At 41.5% G+C, this 24,703-nt stretch overlaps 1 long non-coding RNA gene across 1 annotated transcript; it reads left to right on the forward strand.

Annotated features, from left to right (window-relative positions):
• Window positions 1-11,431: 11,431 nt before the first annotated feature.
• Window positions 11,432-19,051, forward strand: LOC119062866 (uncharacterized). Its single transcript, XR_005085063.2, has 3 exons — window positions 11,432-11,751; window positions 14,053-14,509; window positions 16,744-19,051. It is a non-coding gene; the product is annotated as an uncharacterized LOC119062866 (long non-coding RNA).
• The last annotated feature ends 5,652 nt before the right edge of the window (window positions 19,052-24,703 follow it).

Genomic DNA, 24,703 nt, shown 5'->3' on the forward strand with positions numbered 1-24,703 from the left:
AATGAGAGGGAGGTGGGGAGTACTGAGGGGGTGGGCTGGGATAGGAGTAAAAGACAGAAAACTGTACTCGAACAGCAAGTGAATAAATGAATTTTGATAAAGTGCTTTTCAGATAAGGTCAAATTCAAGGAGTTCATCATCACCAAGCCCTTACTATATGAAATGTTAAAGGGACTTACCTAAGAAAAAGAAGATAAAAAAAGATGAACATTTAAAGGACAGCAAACTCACAGATATTAACAACCACACCTAAAATAAAAGCAAACTATGAGGACAGCTAGATCAGGAGCAGAAACATAGAAATGGAGATCACATGGAGGGTTAGCAACAGGGAGTGGGAGGAAGAGAAGGGGGGAGAAGGTACAGAGAATAAGTAGCATAGATGGTAGGGAGAAAATAGACAGGGGGAGGGCAAGAATAGTATGGGAAATATAGAATCTAAAGAACTTGTGACACATGGACATGAACGAAGGGGGGGATGGTGGGGGAGGGGTGTGGAGGGGAATGAAGGGAAGAAATAGGACAACTGTAATGGCATAATCAATAGAATATTTTTTTTAAAAAATGAGAAGATGACATACTGAATGGGAGAAGATATTGGCAAATGCTACATCTGATAAGGGGTTAACTTCCAAAATATATAAAGAACTCATCAAACATACCACCAAAGCAACCAATCCAATTAAAAAATGGGCAAAGGGCCTGAATAGACATTTCTCCCAAAAGGACAGAGGGCCAAGAGACATATAAAAAGATGCTCAATGTCACTTATCCTCAGGAAATGCAAATTTAAAACACAATGAGATATTACCCCACAACTGACAGAATGGCTGTGATCATCAATCGGCAAACAACCAGGGCTGGAGATGATGTGGAGAAAAGGGAGCCCTTCCTTGTACACTATTAGTGGGATTATGAATCAGTGCAGCCTTTAAAAAAAATGTATGGAGAGTCCTCAGAAAATTAAAAGCAGAGCTTCCATATGATCCAACAATTCTACTTCTGAGTATTTATCCCAAGAAAACAAAAATGCTAATTTAAAAAAGTACACCCCTATGTTCATTGCAACATTACTAGTAATAATACACAAGATATAGAAACAACCCAGATGTCCATCAATAGATGAGTGGATAAAGAAGATGTGGTACATACATACAATAGAATATTATTCAGCAATAAAAAGGAGTGAAATCTTGCTATTTGCAACATGGATGGACCCAGAGGGCATTATGCTAAGTTAAATAAATCTGAGAAAGACAAATTCTGTATGATTACACTTATATGTGAAATCTTAGAAAACAAATGTATAAACAAAAGTAGACCTATAGAGAACAAGCTGATAATTACCCAAGAGGAGGGTTGAGTGGACAGGGATAAAAAAAATAAAAATCATTTTTATGCTAAAAAATAGTTTGTTGATTGTCACATGGCAATCAGTATCTGCCATTATTGCCCTGATAGACAGACAACCTCTTCTCAGTTGGAGGTAAACCTGCACTAATCCTCCTTGTTCTCTTTCCTGCAGATTTGATAAGATCTTGGTTTTCAAGTTCCAGTTCAATGGTCCTTTCTACTTTGATCCCCTGACATCATCCTTTTCAATGACTTTGTTTCTGATGCTCCTATACATCAACAGTAATAACCTGTTTTCCATGCCAGGTAAACAAAGCCACCACTCACAGAGCACTGGTAATGCCTCACTTCTGTCAGCTTGAAATCACAAGTTGTCTGCCCACGTTCTCTCTTCTAATCACAGCCTCTTCTGCCTGCCCAATCGTTTCTTCTCTGTTCAGCTACTAGCTCTTCATCCTCACTATGATCTCCATGCCCTGAGTACACATTGTCCTTATTCAGGACAATGTTAGCCTAACCTTAGTATCAGGATTTCAGCGATATTGTTGCTTATATTCTGGAACTGCCTACTTCCTTATTGGTAACAGCCACTCTAATCCATACCCCTGGCCCAACACTCTGATAAGAACACTTTTTCTTGCTAGAAAAAGTGACAAAGGTGGAATAATAAGGCTTACCACAACCTGTTACCATGTGTGTGGTGGAGACTTAATCTACATCAATATCATCTCTTCCTTCTTGGCAAGAGCACTCTAACTTGTCCCTGGTCAGTTTGAGGACTAAAAAGACTAGATTTTCCAGCCTCTTTTGTGAAATAGGTAGAACTAATGTAGTTTTGGACAAGTATATGAAAGCCAACTTTGTGTGATACTTGCAGAAGAAGTTTGCTTAAAAAGACAATGCAGCTCGAGCTTTCCCCCGCTTTCTGCTTTTCCTCTCTTCCCAGCCAGCGCACCTGGCTGTGGTGGAGAGAGAGCAAGCAGCTATCTTGAATGGTGAAGGTAGCTATCTTCTATTCAATGGCTTCTATGAGATGCAGAACTAGGTCTGTTTAGACTTAGAAGATTTTTCTTTTCTGGCAACGCGCTGTGTGATTGATTTCTTTTACCTATTTGTGCAACCTGGAAGCAGAGAGCTCAGGAGTTCACATGGATGCAACCGGTCCTCCTGCCTTTATTTCAGCAAGATCACTGGTGCTTCTCAGCCTTCCTACTATACCTGCTTCATTTGTTACTTCTCTCCTGATATCATCAATCTTTTTTTTTTAACATTTTCACGAAAGCTGCCACAATTCTATTAAGGCTGTAGTTCCACTAAAGATATAAATTATTTTTTAATGAAGATACAGTCAGTAAATACAGTGATGTAGAGAAAGTATTGAAGAAAAATATGCAACCCACGAGTGCTTTAGATAAAATGGGGGACAATGAAACTTGAGGGCCATTTACATGTAGGAGAAGTTGGCTCAGTAAAGTTGCACCTCAGGATAAAGGAGTAACGGCTATGAATAATGGTGTCACTCCTGCCTGCCTTTCCAGAAGCTATCACGTTTTCTATAATCATTCTCTCTGACACAGATCGCTTAAAGTTGTCCATGAAGTTATGTGCTTTTTTGGCTCCATTCCCAATCATCAATCATAGTTGTCTTACACTTTCTATATCCTGTCCTTCACACTGTTTTCTTGGCTGGGCCAGAGTAAACCCAAAGGGCCCAGAGTTCAATGACTTGAGAGACTGATGCATGGATCCACGTGAAACACTCCCATTTATGCCTGAGTAAGGAAGTGGGTGAGGCTGTGGAGAGGTTGTAATGTGGGGTAGCTGAGGAATGCAGACAACCTAAGTGTTCCTCGATGGATGAATGGATCAAGAAAATGTAGCGTGTACTCAACCTTAGAAAAGAAGGGAATTCTGTCATTTGCAGCAACTTGGATGACCCTGGAAGGCATGATGCTAAATGAAACAAGGCAAGCAGAGAAAGACGAATGCTGCATTGTTCCCCTTATATGTTGAATCAAAGGGAAAAAAGTCAAACTCATAGAAACAAGAGAGCAGAGAAGCGGTCGTGGTGACATGAGAGTGGGGGAGATGTAGGACGTGCACACGGTACAAACTTTCACTTAAAAAATGAGTGGAGTCCGAGGACTTAATACGTAACACACTGACAACACTGTACTACTGTAAAGGTGAAATTTGCTAAGAGTAGAAATGAAATGTTCTCACCAAGTGGGGAGGACAGAAGTGGAAGGGAGGAGGGAGTAAATATATGAGGTGATGGGTGTGTTCGTTAACTTGATGGTGGGAATCCTTTCACAATGGATATGTTTATCAAATCCTAACATTGTATACTTTAAAATCTTACAATCGTATTTGTAAGTTTTAACTTGATAAAGCTAGGAAATGAAGATAGCTATGAGTAGTAGAAGCTGACTTTATGAGGCAAGCAAGCAAACATTGAGTTTCCCCACCAGCTTAAAAGGAATGCTTTTTTTGGTCAGTGGAGCAGACTAACCCACTGGGAGGACAGTGCTGTGCCTTATAGGATACTTAGCAGCATCACTGGCCTCTACTCAAAAGATGCCAGGAACAGCCCAACCTACAGGTGCAACAATCCCAAATTTCTTCAGATCTTGCCGAATGCCCTTTGTCATGGGGGTGTGGCCTTGGTTGAAAACCACTAAGAGAAAAAGGTGCATTTCCAAAGGAACAGTTCATAGGTTCGAGAAAAGCTGAGAAATGGACTTAAACATGCAGAGAGGTCCTGCCTACCTCCTGTATCCTTCTCCTTAACAACTGCCTCCATGAAATTATTTGGTTGGCCAAAATGTCTGTTCAGTTTTTCCTGTAAGGTAAAAGACACTCTTTTCATTATCACCAATAACTTTATTGATTTGGATATGTTGAATAGGTTGGCTTCTAGTGGGTAGAGGCCAGGAGTGCTGCTAAACATCTTCCAATGCATAAGACAGTCCCACAGCAAGGATTTACTTGGCCAAAATGTCAGTAGTACCAAGAAACTTCACAAACCATTCCTGACACATTCAATTAGTCATAGCCTAGTTGAACCTTCTCCATACACTGCAGAAGTGTTTTTTTGTGTTTCGGTTGCATTTTTACCTTTCTTGAAATAATAAAGGATCATATGCTGAAAATGTTATATATTTTCTTCGATCTTCATCATTAAAATGGCTGCACAAAAACTCATCAATTTCAATTAAGTTTTTCAAAATGCACACTGGTATGACAGCTGTCACAAAACAAAATTGGTTCAAATGAAGTGAAAGATAACTAAATGCCACTAGAGCCATCATCCAGAAAAAACTAAATTAAATTAACTTTTTGGCCAATCCAACAGTCAACCGCCCTTTGCTCTCTGGAGCCTACTGAGATCACCTGGCCGAGAGTCAGTTAGAAGGGAGCCAGTTACTCATACACAGACCAAGAAGAGAGGCCTTTGATGACAGAAATGATGCATGGTGACTAAGGCTTGATAACGTGTTGATTACAAAACAGCAGTTGGATTGGTAATGTCATGTAATTAAAAACTGTTCACCTTCATTGTTCATTTCAGCTTACAGAAGTAATATGCATCCAATGTAAAAAGCCAAACACTGATCACATTTGCAAAAGTAGTTACCTGCTGTTGCAAAATTTTGTAGTGAAGGCGCCCATAAAACAAAAGTAAACACCTCCTCTCCCCCAAACATTCCCTGTCACTAGCCATTTTCAACGGCTGCTGTATTGACGGGCTTTCCTAGTCTATTCACATGCAGTAATGTCCATGTATTGTGTGTGCTTGTGTGTGTGTAAAGCTTTTTCACTTAACATGTTGTCAACCATGTCAGGGCTCAGCGCAGGCTGCTGTAGGATATCCCACAAGGGTGTACTGATTGCTTTGAACTACGATCACCTGTGAAGCAGCAGGAGCAGGAAGTGCTCCTGACTCTTCATCCCCCTTAAACGCAGAGAATAAATCTCCATGACAGTTGCCCTCCCCACTCCTGAAGGACTGAGACTCAACCATATCAGCAGAATTATAAAAGCCAGAGTTGAAAAATCGTGCATAAACAAGCCTTGTGACACCTTCACTAATTTACTACCCAAGAGCAAACTTTGTTTCCATTCCTTTCTCAGGAATACCCAAATCTGCTTAAGATTCCTTTCTCATGAGCATGAACTTCCTTTGTCCTGTCAATTTCTCACAGATTTTTTGTTTCTTTGTCTAAACATAGAAAAAGATGCCCAGTTCAATCACTTCTTTGAGGCTCGATTTACGATCTGAGAATCATATGGTGATTCTTTTGTGCACACATCTTACACAGCTTTTCTCTCTTGTTAATCCTGTTTTGTATCTATTTTTATTATTATACAACTACTCAAGCCAGACAGAGGAAATGAAGAAGGGAAGGGCAGTAAAATTCTCCCCAACAACTGCACGGCTATACTTGTAGTTCAAGGTTGCCTTCTAGGATTTGGGTATGAGTTACTATATTCATATACCACACACTACCCAATCTATCCCCTAGTAAAGGAAATTTGGTGTTTATATATTTTTTACTATTTTACAAACAATGCAAAAATAATCCACTTTACACATTTTGTGCACTTCTGAAACGATTTGTCTTTGATACATTTTTTTGTATTGGAATTTCAGCAGCAAAGAATTTGTACATTTAAAAGATTGACAGATAACTGCCAGGTTGCCCTTCGAAAAGACTGTGGTGACGCAAATCCTTCTGTGGAGTGTTTTAAAACGAACAAAGTATTAATCATCGTTTTACAATTTCTGCCATAACAATAGGGGACAGACAGTCCTCACCTCAACAGGTACTTATTTAAAAAAAAAGAAAGAAAGAAACAGTCTCAGAAATAAAGTTATTTGCCTGAGTTCACAGGGGTGAGTGGCAGAGCTGAACAGCAATCTGGGCTCTTTGGGTCCCAAATTCAAGCTTTTCTCCTCCGGTGATTCTGCAGCCAGGCCGAGCATCTGAAACAGCCAGGGAGCTCTGAAAACAGCCCTGGTTAGCTCCCCCATCAAGGCAGCTGCGTTTTTTAAGTTCTCCGGTTGACTCAGCGGTCAGGGGTGGGGAATATTCTGGAGTCAGCACTCTAAGCAGAGTGGACGGCCCCCCTGGGAGCTAACCCTCTACTTGTCTCTTCTGGGTGTGCCCATCGCTGCACCTTCCCCAAGGAGGGGCGTGAGGAGGCAGCCTGGTGCCTCATTAATGGGCTGAAAAAAGATAAACTCTCTCCTTCTTGTGGAGGTACAAGGGGCAGGTTTTTCTATTTCGACGGTCCATTCCTCTCGCGTCAGCGAGGGCGCCACTGGCCAGCAGGGAGCTGACTGCGTGGGCTGCAAGCCGGGCTGACAGCGCCTGTGAGAACGGAGCGCACGTGAGGACAGGGCCAGGTCCCCAGCAGCCCGTGGCCTGGACGCCACCTGACCCTCCCACCTGACCACCTGCCGCAGAAAGGAGGCGAAAGTCCTCTCAGTTCTGGAACCACCTGGGGTGAGGAAGTCATACCAGACGTTTTGCTTGTCTGGTGGCCGGCAGCTGAGCTTGGTTCTAATATGATCTGGGAAGTGAAGAAGGGTGACATTGTTTCACTTCTAGGTCGCAGAGCTGTTTACACTGGCTACCTACACAATAATAAACTAGCGTTTTTTATGCCCTAGTTTACAGTAAAAATAAATTTCACTTCTGATTTACTGACTCCATCTCTTCCAGAGGGAAAATCCCTTTGAGGGCCCCTCCTGTACTTTGTGGGTGGACAGGGGTGGTAGTTCTGCGATCTGGCTTCCAGTTGAGATCTTGCAGTCTCTTGCATTACACAAATGGGAAAGCAGAAGTGCCATCTCCCCAGTCACTCTCCAGAGGTAGCTCTTGGAAGAAATCAAACTGCAGACACTTTTCGTCTTTGTGCTACTGGGTCTTCCTACACCCAGCCTTTCTGTCTTCAGATGGCACTGGCTCGATGGTAGCTGGCATCTTCTCCTTTGGGACTCAGGTGGGGTGACCAGGAGCAAGTAAGCAGGGCCTGCCCCACACCCTCTGCAAACCCGGGCAGAGCCAGCTTGTACAGGCAAGGCTGGCCCTTGATAATTGGTTAATAATCCCCAATGTTCAGGCCACTGGGCAGGCAAAGAAGACCACTGCTGAGAATAGGCCCACGTGCCAATCAAGAGGCTCACCCCTGACTTCAGTAGGGTCAGATTCAGGTTTGGGGGTGAAATATTTTACATAAGAAATCAGTGATAGTTAATGTGGGTCCATGTATCTGTGGAATGTACTGGCCAGAGACCTTTTTCTGTGAAGTTTATACTCACCAAGACAGCTTAGTTATAAATGATGTTTTCACTGGAGGGAAACAATTCTATCTCCTACAATGTCAAAAGTGGAAAAGAACTCGGCAAGCCTCTTCTGTCTGCTATCTTTTTACAAAGAGAATACTGGAGCCCAACAAGTGAGCCAGGTTCCTCAGTCAAACCTAACTAGCCACAAACAAATGCCCACCTGTTTTCATAAGAGTTAAATCCATTTTGTTCACAGTCTCAAAAATTAGGGCTGTATTACCATAGAATGAAGATCATCAAGCAGTGCTGCTCAATCAAGTGCCTAGCAACTCCCCCGCCTACCCCATCTTGTAACACTGCAGGTTCTCTTAGAAGGCCCGGGCTGGGCCTGAGATTCTGCATTTCTAACAAGCTCTCAGGTGGTGCCCGAGCTGCTGGCCTATGCTTTTGAACATCAAGCCCTTATAGGCAACACCCTGGGACTGATGTGTGTGGATCTGAGCCTGCAGCAGAAAGGTATGCAAGACTTTGCAGGGAGAATTCTTCCCTGGTAGGGAGAGGAGTTCCCATCAGGGAGAGAATTCTTTGGTTATGCCTAAGGCAAAAGGAACTTCTTGTGAGTACTTCTTTGATGGAATCGGGAGCAGGGGAAGGAAAACTGAGGAGATGGATAATTTAAATGTCTTCTGTTTGTGCAAATGCGCACATTATAGTCCCGAGTGTCCTTGGCAGAGAAACTTTCTCATAATTAAGAAGGTTCACATCTGTGTCTCCCACTCAGTCTGAGAATGCTTTGCCTCCTCTTAAGTAATGATCAACATTGCAACATTGCAACTAGGCAACTAGCAAAAACGTTCCCAGGAAATACAAGTGCTGGCTTTTGCTCACAACAAGCTCCCTTCGCTAACCCACATGGTTCTCTCCGGCATGTACCCATTCATGGGTTTCTCAACCTCAGCACTTCTGACATTGTGGGACCAGTCGTTCTTCATTGTGAGGAGCCATCCTGCACAGTGTAGGATGTTCGGCAGCATCTCTGGGCTCTGGCCACGCCTTCGTTCAGGTGCTATAACAGATGAGGTAGCTGGCACACCACACGTTTATGTCTCTCAGTTCTGGAGGCTGGAGAATCGGGACCGGGCTGCCAGAAACAGTTGAGTTTCTTGGTAAAGGCCCTTCTCCTGGCTTAGACCTGCCTGTCTTCTTATTGCAGCCTCACGTGGTGGAGAGAGAGAGCTAGAGCTACCTATCTCTTCTTATAAGGACATTAACCCCATCACAGAGAGTTACGACCTAATTACCTCCCAAAGGCCCCACCTCCAAACACCATCAATTAGGCACACCAATGAATAAGGTGTAGGAACTTATGAATTTGGGGGGTGGACGCGATCTGTCCATAGCAACCCACTAGATGCCAACAATGCCCCACCGCCAGCTGTGATAACAATAAATGTATCCAGATGTTGCCCAATATCCCCTAGGAGGGAAAATAACCCCCAGTTGGAAACCACTGCTTTAAAAACAAATAACGCCAGGTTGGAAAAGACAACTAGTTTAAAATATACAATTATACAATTTCAGATCTGAAAGGAATCAGAGCTCATTTGCATTTTGGGGTCACACATCCAATTTAGGTTAGAAAAACCATTATTACTATTGGGCCCTGTGCTTTCTGTACAAATGGTGAATTCAAGGTTTTATCGACGTTGCACTTTCAAAGGCACACATTTCAGCTAAGGAAAGCCTCAGATTCCACGTCTCGATCCAGTCTGCTGATGTGCTGAGGAGTGGGAAGGAATCGGTACTGTCCTCCATTATCATCAGGACAAGCGTGGAAAAGGCAAAGGCGCAGCTCCGTGGAGGCCCCAACACGTCTCCCATCAGGGACCGTCCAGTGGGGGTGTGAACCGCCTTCAGTCTCATGTAAAGTGCAACGTGCAAACGTCACTTGGAGATAAAGTCCCTACACCCCACTCACCAGGGCTTAGCCACTTAATTAGCCGGCTGAATTCTGGAGCAGCTTGTGCTGACATCCGGTGACAGTGGGTCAGGTAGCCATATGCTCTGCAGCTGCCTCACGGCCTGCTGGTGGAAAACACTGACTAATTCCACTGTGACAACAGAGAGAGTGGGGAGAGCAATTAATCAGCTATTCGCCTTTCGGCAAATGCTGAACAATGATCTACTAGAGCAACCACTTAGATTTGTTGTCTCATCGGTAAGAGAACTTGGAAAACTCATTGGGTGTTCATAGATTCTCTGGCATTATTAAAGTGTGACGGTCTAGAGTATGTCAGTATCAACATAAGTTATCTGTGGTAGCTAACAGTAACAGTTGGAGGCCCTGGCACAGGGCCAGAGTGAAGGGGCCCCTTTCCCCTCTCCTGTACTGGAAAAAGGAAAAGCCTGTCTCTCTTAACTAAGCTGACAGTCACATCCATCGCCTCCCAATACACAGCTCCTCCCACCGCCACTATTCACACTCAACTAATCTCTCTCGTACACCTGCTGTGTGCCAGATGCAAATCCAGGTACTTCAGAATAACTTATCTTTTTATTTCTTTTTAATTTAATTTTTGTTCAAGTACAGTTTTCTGTCTTTCACTCCCATCCCAGGCAACCCTCCCCAGCCCTCCCCACCTCCCTCCCATTTCCACCCACTCTAGTTCTTGTCCATGTGTCCTTTATACTTGTTCCTGTAAACCCTTCCCCATTTCCCCTGAAATTCTCCCCCCTGGCCCCTCTGGTCACTGTCCACCTGTTCTCTATTTCATTGTCTTTGGTTATGTTTTGCTTGTTTGTTTTGTTGTTTAGCTTGCTGTTAAAGGTGAGATCATATGGTATTTGTCTGTCACCGCCTGGCTTATTTCTCAGAATAACTTATCTTACGTAACTTATACAACTCAGTACATTTGGGCACTAGTGACGAATATAAGGAAAAGTATTAAGGCTAATGAGGCCAAGCCTATTTTAGAGTTCTCTGTGCTCAAATCACTTTTATTTTTAAAAGTTGTATTTTATTTCTTTTATTTACCAATCCCTTATTTCTTTGCCTGATTTCCTTATGCAGTACAAGTGCTCCCAAAATTTGGAAGCAGTTTGCAATTTTCTGAGTTGACTCACTTAGCAAATGTTTCAGTGTGGCTCAGTCTTTAAGACTCATTTGCCTCTGATACACAAAACATCTTTTGGTAAAATGACTAAGCCACCCTTTTATCTTTTAATTCTGAATTTTTACGTAGGGGTTTTCTCAGAGAGAGACGCATCTTATTTTCTCAAGTCATCAACAAAATCTAAACCGACAACAGATTATATTTTTACAGGGTTGCAGCAAACTTAGATACTTGGTGTAGCAATCAAATATTAACACCAATATTCAGAACAACCTAATGAAAGGTGCAGCTATGTATCTTGAATGTTTTTCTTGGTTTCTTATTGCTGCTGTAACAAATAGCCAGAAGCTGAGTAACTTAAAAAAATTATCACCTAACAGTTCTGAAGGCCAGAGGTCCACCATTAGTCCCACTGGGCTACAGACAAGGGGCTGGCAGGGCTGCTTCCTGCTGGGATGGGAAGGAATCGATTTCCTTGCCTTTGTCAGTTTCTAGGGCCACCTGCATTTTCTGGCTGTGACTCCCGCATGTCTCTCCAGCCTCTCGCTTCTGTTTACTCCCTGGTCTCTGTCTGCCTCTTACAAGGGCCCTTGTGTTCACGTGGGGCCCCTCCCGATAACACAGGCTAATTTCCCCATCCCAAGATCCTTCACTTGATCACATCTTCAAAGTGTCTTTGATCAGGTTCTGCAGTTTAGGGCTTGGGCATCTGTGGGAGACTATTATGCATCTTATCAGAATTCTGAAACAAATCACCAGCCAAACTTAGGAAAGAATTGGTAGAAGGCCAACTGATTACTTCAACAGTTTAAGCAAATAAGAAATAGATCTGGAAATTTTTCACTTGAGTGATGAACTGTAATCCAACGTGCTGATACAAATCTGGGACTTCCCGTTATTACCCAGTCACACGCCGCTTAACAGCACTCCAGTCAAGGACAGACCGTGCGTATGGCAGTGGCCCTGATACATTCCCATGGAACTGAACTTGTAAGCAATGGAAGGACGTGTGGTTCAGGAGGGTTTGTTTACTTTTCTCTGAGGGGAGCGATATCTGTGGGGCTTGGCGACAGATTCCCTGTCACAGCACCTTGATGTTGAGAGCACAGACTACAGCCCATGGACCTGTATCGGCACAGAGGGGCCTGTCCCTTATCACTACATATTCGGAGATTGCTACTGCCCTCCCCAGTCTAGCCTGATGGTCTTCAGGGTGCTCTGATGTGAACTCTTGCTGATACTGCCCAAGGACACAGGGCCAGGAGCTACCTGAACAAGTATTAAGTGCCACTGCCGCTGTGGTAAAAGCTTTTGGTGGCTAGTGTGGAGGCAGGCTGCCTTGTACTTTGGGAATATTTTCAGAGTGGAATGATGTAAAGTATAGATAAGTCATATTTCATCAGTTCAATGCCAGGGAGAGATCCCTTTATGCCAGATAGGGTCAATGAAACCAAAAACATGTTTTCAAAGTCAAAATACTGAGTCTTCAATTTTACATCCTCTCTCTGTTATTCTTTGTTATGAAAACCACAATGTTTCTTTTTAAAAATAATGTATTTATGTATTTATTGAGAAAGGAGAAGGGAGGGAGAAAGAGAGGGAGAGAAACATCAATGTATGGTTGTCTCTCATGTGCCCCCAACCAGGGACCTGGCCTGCAACCCAGGCATGTACCTTGACTGGGAATTGAACTGGAGGCCCCTGGATTCACAGACCAGTGCTCAATCCACTGAGCCACACCAGCCAGGGCCACAGTGTCTGTTAATCCAACCACTGCTCCAACATGCAATAGCCAAAACCACATTGCCACAACAGCCTCCCATGTCCCCTTGTCTGTCTTGATTTCTTATTCACACCGACCCTCAGGCCCCCTTTCACTCCCCACTGACAGTCACCATTATGGTGTCAATGCCTCACCCAGCCAGTTTCTCCTCGATATCTCCAGTCAGCCCACATCCCTGTTCATAGAGCAGCACTGACAGCTTCAGTGTTCTGTTCCTGACCCTGTTGGAAGGAAGCGGGGGGGGGGGGGGGGGGGGAGGGGCCCTGTGGGGCCCTGTCTGTGGAGTCTACCGTACTATACACAGGGGTGCCCTTTATGTTCACTTACTGCTTAGTCACCCAGACAGCTATCAGTCCTGCCTCCTCCACCAAGGTAAGAGCGCCGCAGGGGTGGACCGCTTTTAATCTCTTCTGTCATATTTTTGCTATATCTTTTTTATGTTGAAATATACAAATACTTAACTCTTATCTTACAGCTGCCTACAGTATTTACGTAGCAACATGCTGCACAGGTTCATAGCCTAGGAGCACTAGGCTATATTGTATGACCTACGTGTGGAGTGGGCTATGCCATCTAGGTTTGGTTAAGTGTGCTCCATGATGTTTGCAGAACTACAAAATTGCACAACGATGCATTTCTCAGAATGCATCCCTATCGTTAAGTGACGCATGATGATGTTACACCCAAGATTGAGACTTCCTGAAAAGATTATTGAGATGTCGTGTAATTTTCACTTGTTCTGTGAAAATGAAATGAAAGCTAAAACACTACCCAGAAAACCCAGAACTTCATTCTATTTATCAAAGATATTGATAAGTAAATACCACAGAACATTGGCTGGGTTATTTTCTAGAAAGACTGATTAGCTTGATTTGTACCATTTTTTTTTATCCCGGACTTGTTTATAACAATGCTTTTCATTTATAAAAAATAGTTTGAGAGTAAAGTATAGGGTAGTATCTTCTAAGTTCTTTGTTCTGACACCCTAAGTTCTTTGCTCTGAGTGAGCTTGCTTAAACATTCGCTTACTAAGCATGGTACACTTTGAAGAATACAGTTGTTATCAAGTCCAAGAGAAGTTTAAATATATATATACACACATATATTTTTTTCCTATTCCCACTGAGGACATGATTATTGACTTAGAGGGGAAGGGAGGGAGAGAGGAAGGGAGAGAAACATCAGTGTGAGAGAGAAACACCCATCAGTTGCCTCACATATGCATCCCAACTGGGGGCTGAGCCTACAACTCAGGCTTGTGCCCCAACTGGGAATCAAACCCTCAGACTTTTGGTTTCTGGGATGATGATTAACCAACTGGGTGACACTGGCCAGGGCTAGATATTTATAAACTATATAGAGCATTAGCTATACTAGTTCATCCAACAAATATTTAAATAGTTCCTGTTAAAAGAGGCAGTATGTACTTTGTGGGGGACAAAGAGATTTTATCCTCAAGTCTAAAGAACACTTGCGGGGTTTTCTCTCCTTCTTTTGGCTCTGAGCAGGTCTGTCTTTGCTTCAGTCTGTGGAATTTAGCAGAAGTGATGCAAAGTGACCGCCCGGGGCTAGGACAGGAGGCCTGGAAGCAGGAAGAGCCTCGTATGTTCGGTAGAACACTGATTCGCAGACACCTGAGCTGCTGCAAAGGTGTGAGGAAGCCCAGGCCCCATGGGGTGCCCCTATCTAAGCTAAGCCAGTGACAGTCCCAGCTGCAGCTGGCCTTCAAGTCACTCCAGCCGAGGCACCAAATACGGGAGTGAAGAAGCCTCCAGGGGATTCCTGTCCACCACCATTCAAGTCACCTGCAGAGATCTGAGCCTCCTCACTGAGGCCGCCCCACCGAGGGGCTGTCCACACCCCTGACCCATCACACCCGAGAGCATAATGAAATATGGTGTTTTACGCCAGGAAGTTTTGGGGTGATTCGTGACACAGAAATAAAGAACCAGAAAATTCTTCAAGGTGAGTAAAATTAATGTAATGGGATGGTAAATGAAACTTTTTGTGCTAATCTAGAATTGTAACAGAAGCTATAAAGCTGGAAAAGTGAGGTGTTGTAATATCAATTATATTGAGAGCTACCCAAAACAGTGGCAGATTCATCATCAGCAGAAGAACAGGCTGTTCTACAAGTCCCCAGCCCCAGGGCATTGGAAGACCAGGCTGAGATGTAGGGTGGGGCGGCGGCACCATCATGGGGGCTCTGGGGTTTGTAATGAGCAGTGTTCCCCTCCCCTTTTTCCGTTCCTTCCCAATGAATCCAAGCCAGGTGATGCCGATTTGAGAGAATTGTTCCTAGATATTGGCGATACCTACCAAAAAGAAGACATAAAGTTGAAACAGCCTCAGTTGTCTCAGCCCAGTTATCGGTGTGTATGGGCTGGAGGCAGGGTAGGAGCGGAGGCAGAGTGGGGAGGGGGGGAAAAGACTGTGTCACACGCTGAGATGACAGTGAACCCAAAACATGAAACTTAGCACATTTATTTCGCAAAGCATCATTTATCACTAAGAATAAAGAAGTCCTTGCCTCACTTCCACAGTTTCTCAACCTAGGAGGATTTTTTAAAATGCTGATGCCAAGTTCCTCTCCAGAGGAATTGAATCAGAATCTCTGGGATGAGGGGAAGGAGGGAGGTAAAACCAAAAAACATTTTGCCCAGGTGATTCTAACGTGCCAGCCGGTTTGATTATAATTACGAGCAAAAACTGCTCAAAGAAACCATCCAAGGATGAGATCAGTGGTGTGAACTAAAAATACTTGAGAAGGTCAATTTCAGCCTGGGAGAAAGCAGGGCTTCCTGGTCTGGTCTCCTGCAGGCTGGCCCTACACTCCTGACCTCAGGGACTCGGATTCTTGTCTTTAAAACGGTAACTGTCATGTCTCCTACCCCCTGTGGTCCTTCCGAGGAACACTGCCGCCATCTGCCTAGGCTGTGAGCTGTTCCTGCTTTGGCTAAGTGCTCAAAAGTGAGCTGCTGTTAGTGTAAGGTAATTTGGAAAATTTATACTGAAATACTGCCGTGTAATAAAGTCTTTTTAGTTTTTTAAAGCACTTTATAAGTGTATTTTATTTCAGCTATATTTTAGTATCCAAACAACCATAGCAGATTGCTGCTGCCATTTATCAGATTCTTTCCTCAATATCAGGAAAAGCTGTGCCTTGCCTGAACATCTAGTCTGTTTTCACATTTCTTTCGTTTAATTTTAGATGCTATGAATCTTGTGGCCAGTTTCTCTCTTGGCTTTGGCAGCTAGAAAACTAATGCATCACAAACCTCAGAACTAAATACAGCTGTCTCGATTATTCTGTCCCTTCTTCTCCTCTTGAAAATCTTAGTTTGACTTTATACTTTATACTGTTATATAACACCTATGCACATTTGACAGATATAACATTTTTTGCACTTTTCCAAAGCCACCTGTGTTTCTATAAGGTGACTCAAGTACTTTGCAGAATGGGACCAACATTAGTTAATTATATTAGAACCACTTTTCTAAGATAAAATCCAGACTAATAGACAACTGGTCAATGGGAAAAATATAGCTAAGTGCAGGAAGTCTTGACAACATCATGTATACACACCTTTAATTTTTTTATTTTGACTTAAAACATACAAATGTACATCTTTTCATTGATCTTTTGAAAGAGCCAAGCTGTTGTTTTTGGAAATACACCCAGCCATGGAGCAGTTGCTGTCTTTCTTGTGTCTATCACATTTGTAATTGGCCACCAGACCTTGTTTTTAAAGAGAATTAGAACTCAGAGGCACTCAGAGAAAGAACAGTGCAGAATTCCTATAGAATGTTAATATTTTCCTCCTGAATCTGCTACTGATTTCTTGCCCACACCTAACTCGGAAGCTTTTTTTTAATGACTCCCTTTCTAAAAACATTAAAAAATTTTGCCATGATCAATGTGGCTCAGTTGATTGGGCATCATCCTGAAAAGTGAAAAGTCTCTGGTTCGATTTCCAGTCAGGGCACATGCCTGGGTTCTAAGTTGGGTACCCAGTCAGGTCTCCATATTGATGTTTCCCTCTCACGCAGACGTTCCTTTCCCACCTTGATGTTTCTTTCCCTCTCTTCCTCTCTCTCAAAAATAAATATTTAAATTAAAAAATTTAACTGCATTTTCATAGGCATGGCAATATTCTACCTTATTGAACTGACTTTATTTGTAATATTTATCATTTCAGGTTTGGAACAAATAAAAATGAGTCCCAGTCAAGATGCAACTCAACCGGTGGAAACAAAAAGAACATGCGACCTATTCTTTGTGAACTGTCTGTGCTCCAGAGCTTCGGTCGGTATGATTAGATGGAGTGGAGAACTTTGTATAAGCTGGCGATATAGGCAACTAGCTTAATGAATAGGCCACATGAAAGCTGTAGCTAAGCCAAGCAAAGCGAACACTCAGAAGCACCTTCACATACACACGTGTGGAGGAGCATGAGTGTATTATCACAGCTTCCTGTTTGTGCATGTGTGGGTGCGTGTGTTTCCCCACGGAGGGTTATTTTCCTTCCCTCTCTCTCATGGGATTGCCCTTGCAAGGATCTGGTGATACCTCTCATTGGGTTGCCATTTCCAGAACTGATACAACTTTAATTTTTGTATTGGTGACTTATGGTAGAAAGGGTGTTTCCTAATCCGATATTTGCTGTTCTATTTGGGGGAGTTTTTCAGATTTTCCTCCCAAAGTTTTAAAAAAAAGGGAAAGAAAATATAACAGGGCCACTTGGTAGTGCACAATTTTCCTCTTCATGGGCTCTTTTAAAAAAGTTTCTAGACCATTGTGCCTCAAATTATAAAGTAAATAATTCTTCACTTAGAGGATTAACTGCATAAAATGATGGACCTCCTCAACTGTCAGGTACATTTGAACCCTGACTGAGCGATGAAAACTACTAAGTATTAAGGGAAGGGCTAAAGTCCTACCCCTTCTGCAGCCACGTTTGACATATAGCGACACATTGCCAGGGACTTTCTATGGCTGTCATAGAAAAGGAGATTTATGGGAGAGAGGGAAGGAGGGAGGGAGGAACGGTCCTGGTGAAGGCAGAGGAATTCTTTGAGGTGTACTCAACATGAGAACTGCACTCAAATGGCAAAGCATTTACGGCAAAAGATTTTATCTAATGGCTGGTAAATCAATCAGGTACATCTATAGAAATGTATAATTTTTAGCTTTAAAATATCATGAAATTTGGACCAGGAATAGGCATCTTGGAACACAGACAGTCAAGTCTAAAAACATGATTTAGAAGAAAGTCACCCAAGGTTACCAAACGATGAAGCACCCCTCCCTTCTCCCCACCAAACGTTAAGGTGCAGGTATGCCAGGTCTCTGTCCACACCATCCACTGCCTACCTTAATGGCCGGTGTGACAAACTGGAGAGGAAATTTGCAGAAATATGATTTATTTAATCACATCAAAGTTGAATCACAAAGTTCTACTGGGTAAGTGCCAGCCTCTGGGCTTTGACAGTGTGGTCCTATGGGTCACGCTACACAGGGTGCTCAGTGCTGCTGGGCGGCAAGGCTGCAGACTGTGTTCGACCATTCGAATAACGCCGCTCTTAGTTTGGAGGTGTGATAAACCCTACGATTTATCCCAAAAACACTTTCTTCCAATGAAGTTTTCAGTATGTTAATATTCTACCAGTATTATGTTCCATCAATGATGTCTTCCTATTAATTATAAGGTAGAACACACATCCCCAAATACTTTAAACCTAGGGAGAATGTTTAGGCAAATACCGTACTTTGCCATGTATAATGTGTACCCACATTTTCGTGTGCATTATACACAGGATTATTATACCCGTGGCATGTAATCATTATACCCATGTATAATGTACATCATTATATTCCCCTCAAACATTTGGGCAAAAAATTGTGTGTTATACACAGCAAAATACAGCACATAGAAAATGCAGTTGGAAATCTTTACTTTTCTTTCCCAAAAGCCAAAGAATTAATATGAGCATGTTAAATGGCTAATGTATTCATATTAAGGCAGAGTTGATCATTATTCACAACGAGATGAATAATTAGTATTACTTGGACCAGAGCCTAATATATTACTCATAGAGTGAAGTTATAGTAACTTGATATTGGATAGTAGGATTTTAATTTTTTTATTTACTGATTTAAGAGAGAGAGGAAGGGAAGGAAGGAAGGAGAGAGGAACATCGATTTGTTGTCCCAGATATTTATGCCTTCACTGGTTGCTTCTTGTATGTGCCCTGACTGGGGATCAAACCTGTAACTTTGGCATATCAGGACGACAGACACTCTAACCAACTGAGCTACCTGCCAGGACCTAGATCTTAGGATTTTATAGAACAAAAATACCTAAGAGCATTAGCCTCTAAAATCCTGTTCGTACCTCCCAGGAAATGCATCAGACCCAGTCCAGTCATGGAGTTAATACCAGAATTTAGATTTAAAGTTACTTTTAAAAATATCCTCACTCAGAATACACTTACTGATTTTAGAGAAAGAGGATGTGAGAGAGGAACAGGGAAGGGCAGTGTGGGAGGGAAAAGAAGAGCGGGCTTGGGGGAGGGAGAGAAGAAGGCAGGAGTGAAGGGGAAGAAGGGAGGGAGAGGGGAGGGAGGGAGAGAAACACGAGAAGCATCATGGGTGCTTGTTCTGTGTGCCCCAACCAGGGACAAAACCAATAACCTTTCCATGCACGATGCAGCTCTAACCAGCACCAGCCAGGGCTTAAAGTAACTTTTTATAGTAGAAAACTAGTTACCCTTGACCACTATTTGGTCCACTGTCTGACACTGATACTATCACTCTTAGAGTGTTTCTGAAGTCACAAATCATGAACTGCATGTGTGTCCCAGGGGCTTGGCAGGGCCCTCAACAACCTAGTAGCATTCTTAGTCACTCACTGCCTATGAGAGTTTAGAGATGTAGTGTAGTTTACCTATGGATATTTTTTTCTTAAAATATTATTTCAGATGTCAGAATTATTTATCGATTTTACTAGACTTTAACGCAATTTTATTTATATTCAAATAATTTTGTTTACATTTCCCTTAGCTTTAACTTTTTAATTATATTTTTTCCATTAATATCTGTCCCCCTTCCCCCCTTCCCCTCCGCAATCACCACACAGTTGTCCATGTCCATGAGTCCTTTTTCTTTTTCTCAATCCTTCCACCCCCTAACCCCCCATAACTGTCATCTGTTCTCTATGAGTCTTTCTCTATTTTGCTTGTTAGTTCAGTTTGTTCATCAGACTCCACATACGAGAGAGATCATCTGATGCTGACGTTAAGATAGCTCGAAAAAATCTGTACTTTCACATCTGTTTTATTGAAATGTTCTGAAACAAGTTTACAATTTGCAGTTTAAAATGGTATATTTGAGCTTTATCAACTTTTAAAATATATGTTATATCTTGAGTTTGAGGTTTTCTTTTGCGTCTTTGAAAATGTTCTTAAATGTTCTCATCACACAAAATATTGTCACTATCTATGGTGACAGATGTTAACTAGATTTACTGTGGTGGTCATTTTGCAATCTACACATATATTGAATCATTATGCTGTACACCTGAAACTGATGTTACATGTCAATGATATCTCAATGTATAAAAAGAAAAATGTATACCATTGCACCATTTTTCAAGGTCTGGACAACTTTGCAATGAGTAGACCATCTTGTTACATTTACATTCTTTAAAGGAAACTCCAATTTGGCATGTGTATTTAAAGCAGACCATTTTTAACTGTTGGAAAGATGTGTAAATAGTCCACAACTTCATGTCATCCTGGCAGTGATTCTTCCTCTCATGGCATTTAGAGGATGAGCTGCTCATGGAAATTCTATTTTTAAATGTATTTAAAAGAATACTGTCTGTGCCTTTCATTACAGCTGTACCACCAACAGGCTAACTGTGGATGGCACCCACTGTTCAGTGAAAGGGCATGACTGTCCAGAGCCTCTTTGTTGAGTAAAGTAACAGAGGTTATTAGTTGGCCAAAGAAAAAGTTAAAAAAGAATATACAATGGGGTAAAGACAGCCTATTCAATAAATGGTATTGGGAAAATTGGACAGATAGTGCAGAAAAATGAGAGTAGACCACTTTTGCCACACCCAAGAATAAATTCAAAATGGATTAAAGACTTAAACGTTAGAGTTGAAATCACAAAGATCCTAGAAGAAAACATAGGCAGTAAAATCTCAGACACTGCTCGTAGCAATATTTCTTTTCTGATGTATCTCCTCTGGCAAGGGAGACAAAAGGAAAAATAAACAAATGGACTACATCAAACTAAAAAGTTTTGCACAGCAAAGGAAAACATCCACAAAATAAAAAGACAACCCACTGAATGGAACAACATATTCACCAATACATCTGATAAGGAATTAATATCCAAAATTTATAAAGAACTTTTAAAAATCAACACCAAAAACCCAAATAATCCAATTTAAAAAATGGGCAAAGGACCTGAATAGACACTTCTACAAAGAGGACATACAGATGGCCAATAGACATATGAAAAAATGCTCAATTTCACTAATCATCAGATAAATGCAAATTAAAACCACAATGAGAAGTCATCTCACACCTGTCAGAATGGCTTTCATCTATAAATCAACAAACAGCAAGTGCGGGTGAGGATGTGGAGAAAGAATACTTTTGCACTGTTGGTGGGAATGCCGATTGGTGCAGCTGCTGTGGAAAGCAGTATGGAGATGCCTCAAAAAATTAAAAATGTAATTGTCTTATTACCCAGCGTTTCCATTTCTGGGAATTTATCTGAAGAAACCCAAAACACTGATTCAAAAGAAGATAAGCACCCCTGTGTGTAATTGCAGTGTTAAGTTACGGTGGCCAAGATATGGAAGCAGCCCAAGTGTCCAGTCGTAGATGAATAGATAAAACAACTATGGGATATTTACACAGTGGATTACCTGGCTGTAAAAACAGTAAAATTTGACCTTTTTGACAGTATGGATGGACGTGGGGAACATTATGCTAAGTGAAATAAGCCAGTCAGAGAAAGACAAATACCATATGCTTTCACACACATGGGGAATTGAATGGACAAACTGAACTAACAAGCAAAACAGAGACAGACTCACATAGAGAGCAGGCTGACAGCTGTGGGGGTGAGGGAGTTAGGGGTGGAGGGACTGAACAAAAAGGAAAAAGGACTCATAAATGTGGACAATAGTGTGCTGATTGCAGGGGGGAGGGGGTATAGCGGATAAATGGAGACGGAAAAAATGTAATACAAAGAAACTTAAAAAACAATAAATAAAAAGATTTTAAAATTTATTTAAAAAAACAATAAATAAAAGATTTAAAAGTTTATATCTTTATATTTATATTTTATAGGGTTGTCTGTTTTAGTAACTGCACACAATAATCACCAATCGATTGGTGCTTGTCACATGAAGGGCAAAATCTGTGATAATGGACTTATATTTGATGCTTAATTAATCCATTTCATTTACTACTTCATTTCATTCATGTTTTCTAATTGTTTTGAGTAATTATTTTAAGTTCTCTTGGTAAAAAAACAATTGTTTTTTGATCCTTGACTTTTTCCCAGCAACCTTTGTAAAAATAGATTTGAATCATCAATTTATTTAATGACTCTTAGGATTTCTATGCAATTTTCATTATTTAAAGAACATTGTATTTGTATCACACCCTCTGAAGGGCAAACCTTTTTTCATTTATAAATGTAATTACTGCAATGACCCCTTTTTTTACTCAAAACAATAACAAATGCTTTGTCAATGGTAATAGTGAAGATGTTAGTCTGATGCATTTTTATTTGATTTACATGCAATCCAAGCAAACAGTATTCTTTAATATCTCTGTGATGTTCCTTGATCTACAGAAAGCACACAGGCCTGTCTGCTTTATAAACTGCCTTAAACAACAAATTCAATATCTTCAGAGAAGTTTAAAACTTTTTTGTAACAATAGATGCATATGACGGAAAACTGAGTAGGTCAAAATGTTTAATGTCAGTGTTCTTATAAATGTTCAATTTTCATTAAAGTTTCAAACCAAGTGAGCCTATTATGACTCTAAATCTATCTGCCTTTCATTAAAAGGTAACATCTGACAGAACTTCAGAGTTCAGATAAATCCTAAAAGTCCCTTAGGCAAAGCCGAACTAAAGCAAAACTTCTCAGAAAATGATTTTTCCCCTCTGGTCTTCCTCGAAAACATTCAACCCTCCTTTTTCTATATCCCCAAAGGTGTATTTACTCCAAATCCCACACATACTTAATTTCAATTTGTGCTGCAAATGCTCATAAAAATTTAGCGCAATAAAGTTGCAAGTTTCTTCCTTCTTTTGCCAAAGAAAGTTTGAATTGTTAACTTTTCATTATTTGCAAAAGAATAGCTCCTTTTTCCACAGACTTTCTGCATCTTTAGTGAATTAACCAGCTGTGTGGTTCTAATCACATTTCTCTCTGCTGCCACAGCAAACAGCCAGTGTTTGGAGATTAAATCACATTGATTTAAAGAAAAGAAACTGAAAATAGCTATATAGCGTGATTTCGAATGTGTGTTTTCCCTTGGATCATTTATTAACCTCTTATCAGAGAATGGACCAAAGACCAAAGTTCTTATTTCACTTGGAAGAAATGTGATGATTCAGTGAGTTGCTCCCTGCAGAATCAATAGAAGGCAGATGGTTTGTTTTTCCTCCCTGGCAATTGGCACTGTCTGTACGTCCTGTGCATAAGATCGTGTACGCCTGTTTGCATCTAATTTTGGATTTGTGTTATTGGAAGTCATGTTGAGGATCGCTGACGCATTCCCATTTGATTTTAACAGGGCTGCATCTCATTTATCACAACTTTGAACCAAAATAAATCTGCCCCAATCTGCACAATCTAGATCTAGCTCTCTCAGCAAATATGCAGCTTTAAACAGTACTTATGCTTCCATTGACTATTTCACCCAGTAAAATGAATTATTTCCCAATCAAAGAAAATAGCAAGGCAAGATAAGAACAGTTTGTAAACTAGGTTGTTTTAATCATGCCATTGGCAGAGCGCACTCCCGCTTGTTTTCAGATTAAGGCTTTATCTTTGTTGTTGGCTGCAATCATTTTGGGAAACCACCACTTAAAGCATGCAGATGAAGTGCCATTTTGTTACTATATTAGCTTTCACTTTTGAATAAAGTAATCCCTGTCAATTGTAGAAGAATATTACAAGTAAGCCGGTACAATAAAATAAAAACTGATTGGTAATCTCACTGGTAGGAAATAACCATTATTAATCACTTAGCATTCGTATACAACTATTTCCAGACCCTTGTCCTAAAGGTCTGTCACTGCTGTTTCTTCAGCCCTGAATGTTCCCTCCCCACATCTGTATGCACCTGCATCATTCAGGTCTCCATTCCAATGGCATCTCCGTAAAGAGGCCTTCCTTGACCAGTCTAGACGAAGTGAAGCAGCCTTCCCTAGCTCCCCAGTCTCTCTCTATCACATCATTCTCTCCGATCCTCTCCATACTCCTCAGCAGTCCTCGGAATTCACTGGTGGGTGGTCATATTCTGTTTCCTGCCGCTTCCATGTCAACTGTTATCTCTAGATCCTATAACCAATGTCAGGCACACTTTTGTCTTTCAGGGAGTATTTGTCGGTCTATTCATTGGAACAGACTATACCAAGAACATTCTTCCACGTTAGAAGATTTTTCCAGAACATCAAGGGGATGGCTCTACCCGGTAGCTAGGTGTGTCATGTATTATTTTTATCAATCATCCTAAAATTGCTGGACCTGTTGATGTTTTCTGTTTTTTTCACTGGGCTCATCATGCAGCAATACGTGTCTTGATAGCGGCATTTGTGTGCACAACCAGGGACTATTTCCTTGGGAAAAATTCCTAGAAGGAGGATGGTGATATTAAACAGCACACATTTTTAAAGCCTCTGACAATATGTAATAATCATGCTGCAGAAGGATGGAACTAATCAGCACTCTCACCAGCCATATTAGGCAAGTGCTCGTTAGTAAACCACCATTGTCACTCTCTGAGCAATGACATTTAAAAATCTTTGCCGGGGCTATTTTTAACATGAAAGCAAATATTTCATGTATGTGTTTGTAGTCAAGTTATCACTGAAGAAAAGTGATCAGACAAGTC

Source organism: Artibeus jamaicensis, unplaced genomic scaffold (assembly GCF_021234435.1).
Source record: "Artibeus jamaicensis isolate MK-2021 breed Jamaican fruit bat unplaced genomic scaffold, CSHL_Jam_final contig_923, whole genome shotgun sequence".
In the NCBI taxonomy this organism is placed as follows: Eukaryota; Metazoa; Chordata; class Mammalia; order Chiroptera; family Phyllostomidae; genus Artibeus; species Artibeus jamaicensis.